Raw genomic sequence first — 4,232 nt, 5'->3', positions numbered from 1 at the left:
TCTTCCTTCTTCCTTCCATTTCTTTGTCATTCATTTTGCCACAGCAGAGGGAAAGGTGATTAATTGATACAGGCCTCACCAGCTCCTGCTTAGGCTGAAATGGGGTTCTAAGGAGAAAACATTTGCTGGCACAGGGGACAAGAACAGAGCAACAGCAGCATCAGCTGCAGGCGGATGCAAAACTTTTCCTCAGGGTTGCTGTTCTCCTTGAGCGGAAACTCTGTGGACCCAAAGGTGCACGTTTCCCTCCCCCACACCCTCTGCTTCTGACCATCTTGGATGTCCGGCTGGAGAGGTTTGGGGTAGGATGTGGGGATGGAGTGCGTGGGGAGGGGACTGTTGCTAGGAGAGCCACAGGTACTGAGTAAGCCTTGTCCAGGGTTTTGTTAGAACCTAACACTAGAGACTGTGGCCAGGGTAAAGGATTCGGGGACCCTCACCAGTCCATCATTTCCCAAGATGAATGCTCATGTTCTGTGAGACTGAAGGAGCTGCAGAGCTGGCTGCTATTTCAGCTGTGCCCCACCGTGCCCCTCTAAGCAGGTGAGACTGTGTTCCCTGTTAGTGCCTGTGGAGAAACACACTTCTCCTCCATTTTTTATGATGCTGGAAGTGGCATCTGCTTATTAAAGTAGAGAATGCAAAAATGAGCAAAGGTCAAAATGCTGAGGATCCCATCGGCGTCGGAGATCTTATCTCCTGAGTCTCATTAGTTGAAGATATGCACTGCCCACATTTTTATCATCTACCTTTCAGATTATTTCCATCACAAATTTTTACATTATCGAAGTCTTAGTTTTATGCACACTACTGTCCTTCCTATTTCTTTAAAACTTTAATGTGTTGAGAGGACTTCTTCTTCTAAATACACATCATAAAAAACTTTATGGCAGCCACTACTCCCACAAGTTGTTTATCCTTTTCACATCTGTTAGGTACATAACAGCCACACTTCTACGTTGTAGCAAATATCAGTCATTAGATCAAACTCTCTAGTGACCACACGGCACCCGTGGCCGTTCTATTATTTTATTAATTACCTCAAAGTGTTTCCTTAGTGTTGTGTTAGAATTGCAGCTTGCATCCTGACAAACCACACCAGGCCAAAACAGTTTATTTTGGGGGAAAAGAGCAAAGGTGGCAATGAAGATGAAGGGAAAACAGAAAGAGAGCAGAGGTCAGAAGGGTCTGCCTTTGTTGGGTTGTGACATAATCGCTTACAGGTAAAGGTGGGAGGTGAGCCAAGTGGATTTTGGGAATGTAGGGTAATTGCCATGGCAACACATGCGCGGGTCCCTGTCACCTATGAATGGTGTTCCTGATACCAACATTTAGGATCCCAAACCCTCATATTGACTTCCAAGTAATGAAAATTTACAATAAAGCATAGGGTGAACCTGAAACAAAGCCACGTAAAAGAAAAGGGCTGGAAGGTTGGCTCAACAGAAAAAGTTCCATCCATTTGCCTGCAAAACTCAGGATGTCCTCGTTCTTAATAGCTGAGTAGTATTCCATTGTGTAAATGAACCACATTTTCTGTATCTATTCTTCTGTTGTGGGACATCTAGGTTGTTTCCAGCTTCTGGCTATCATAAATAAGGCCACTAAGAGTTTTTAAACTAAGTTCAGGTGCTGCTAGCAAAGGACTACCATGTCCCCACCAATGCAAAGGAACTCTCTAAACCAAGAACAGGAAGCATGTTTTAATATTTATTTTTTAGCTAAGATTATTACAACAGACAACCTAAGAGAGAGAGAAGCTGTTGCTATCGATCATTTCTTTAGTTTTTTTTTAAGATTTATTTATTGTTATTTTTTTTTAAGATTTATTTATTGTTAATTTTAAGTACACTGTAGCTGTCTTCAGACTCTCCAGAAGAGGGTGTTAGATCTCATTACAGATGGTTGTGAGCCACCATGTGGTTGCTGGGATTTGAACTCAAGACCTTTGGAAGAGCAGTCAGTGCTCTTACCTGATGAGCCATCTCTCCAGTCCATTGCTTTTTGGGTTTTTTTTTTTTTTGATTTTGTTTTGTCACAGAAGACAGCAGGACAATCTAACTTGGAAGTGACTTCCAGCTGTGAATATTCCCTTGTGTGAGCAGCAGAACCTTCCTTCTAAATGGACAGAGCTGAACAACTGAAGAACTGCAGTCCCAATGCTCCTTGTTTCTAGTGGAACCACAAAAGTAAATCTCAGCCAGTGGGAGCAGAGTAAAAGTGTCTCATCTCCCATGAGATGTCATGAGAGTCTGTTAGAACCATCCAACTAAAACATCTGGTGAATTCAGGAGTCATCTTGTCAGGGGCTCTTCCTTCCTGTTCACTGGATAACACAGATGATCTTGTTGAGGAAGCCACATGGTAGGACTTACAGGCAGACTAGGAGCTGGGACAGTTTTAGCTTACACATAGCTAGAGATTGATAATGTCCTTGATCCTTCAGATACGGGAATTCGATCCTCTCAACAGCCAGAGCCCACAAGTAGGCTTGGAAACAAGTCTTTCTTCATTTTCCAAAGAGGTCTGTGACCATTTTCACTGGGGTTGCAGCCTTATAAGACTCCAGAGATAGCTGCATCATACTTGGTCCCCTGCTTCAGAGAAATTGGTGTGATAGCTGTGTTATTTTCTGTGCTGCTAGGTTTACTCCGAAGCTATAGAAACTGTTGTGTGTAAGGGCTGCAGAGAGCTAGGTCAGGAAAAGGCTTGCCTTGCAAGCATGAGGAGCAGAGTTCAACTCCCAGAACCCATGTACAATAATACTATTATAGCACTGGGGAGGTAGAAGCAGATAGATTCCTGCAGCTCCCTGACCAGTCAGCCGAGCTTGCTCTTAATAAGTTCCAGGCCAGTGCAAGACTGTCTCAACAACCACAAAACCAAATAAAAATTACCAACAACCAAAACAGATGGACAGTGACTAAGGTTATTCTCTGGCCTCCACACACATGTACACACACATGCACCATGCACACTTGCCTGCACATAAAATATGTATATGTACCTTGTCTTGGTTAGGGTTCCTATTGCTTTGATGAAACACCATGACCAAAAGTAAGTTTATTAAGCTTACCCTTCTACATCATTGTTTATCAAAGAAGGAAGTCAGAACAGGAACTCAGACAGGGTAGAATCCTGGAGGCAGGAGCTGTTGCAGAAGCCACAGAGGGTACTGTTTCCTGGCTTGCTCAGCCTGTTTTATTTTTATTTTTTAATAGAACCCAGGGCCATTTTTTTTTTTCAGAAGTGATACCACCCACAATGGGCTGGGCCTCTACCCCATCAATCACTAATTAAGAAATACCCTACAGCTGGATATAATGGAGGCATTTTCTCAAGGAACTCCCTCCTCTCTAATAAATCCAGTTTGTGTCGAGTTGACATGTAAAACTATTCAGCACAGACATACACAAAGAAAATATGGGACCATGGGTAGACTTCAAAAAGTTGCCTCAAAGTCAAAAAGTGCCAAGCCCTTACCTGTTTCCCTCCACTAGGAACCTGGAATGAGGGTGTTTTGTTTTGCTGGGTTTTTTTTTGTTGTTGTTGTTGTTGTTTCTGAAACTGTAGAAGGTATCTTGGCTGTGAGGCTTTGGAGAGGCAGCTTCTCCCAAGGGTGGAGCCCAGAGAAGAGAACTCTGAGGTCCTGGGAAGCAGGCTCCACTGCTGTGCTGATCTCCCTACTTGTCTCAGGCTTCTTCCAAAGGAGAGATAAACAATTTCCTTTTGATCTGGGTTGTTAGTCCTTTGGAGGGTTCTGCTGCATGGAACAAAAGGAGATATTAACCGAGGCAACAACGGAGTGGTAGAAGCTCAGATTAGAGTTGAACACCTTGGGTTTGATGACTAAACTGCTATTCCCAGCTTTGAGGAAGTCTGAAAATCCTCTTTATTCCCCTGGAGCCAACCAATCCTTAGTCATTATCTAACTTACTTCATCAATCTGTGGGAAGAATTAAAAGAAATAATGGAAGCTATGATGGTTTGAGGGAGAGTGGGGCCCCATAGGATCATGTACTTGAATGTCTGTTTCCCAGCTGGTGAATTATTTAGGAGGAATTAGGAGATGAGGCCTTATTGGTGGGGGTGTGGCCTTGTTGGAGGGGGTGTGGCCTTGTTGGAGGGATGTGGCCTTGTTGGAGAGGGTGTGGCCTTGTTGGAGAAGGTGTATCACTGAGGGTGTGATTTGAGGTTTTAAAAGCCTATACAGGGTGTTGTTCTCCCTCCCT

General features: G+C 43.7%; 1 long non-coding RNA gene across 2 annotated transcripts in view; it reads right to left on the bottom strand.

The window, feature by feature from the left end:
• Nucleotides 1-3,532: 3,532 nt before the first annotated feature.
• The window catches only part of LOC116082504, a 24,847-nt gene continuing 24,147 nt past the window's right edge, over nt 3,533-4,232 (bottom strand). For both annotated transcript variants that reach the window (XR_004115342.1, XR_004115341.1), the window contains one exon: nt 3,533-3,763. This is a non-coding gene — a long non-coding RNA (uncharacterized LOC116082504). The remainder of the gene's footprint in view (nt 3,764-4,232) is intronic.

Source organism: Mastomys coucha, unplaced genomic scaffold (assembly GCF_008632895.1).
Source record: "Mastomys coucha isolate ucsf_1 unplaced genomic scaffold, UCSF_Mcou_1 pScaffold7, whole genome shotgun sequence".
NCBI classification, from domain to species: Eukaryota; Metazoa; Chordata; class Mammalia; order Rodentia; family Muridae; genus Mastomys; species Mastomys coucha.
The sequence above is the reverse complement of the archived record's forward strand: the minus strand, read 5'-3'. Positions and strand labels throughout refer to the sequence as shown.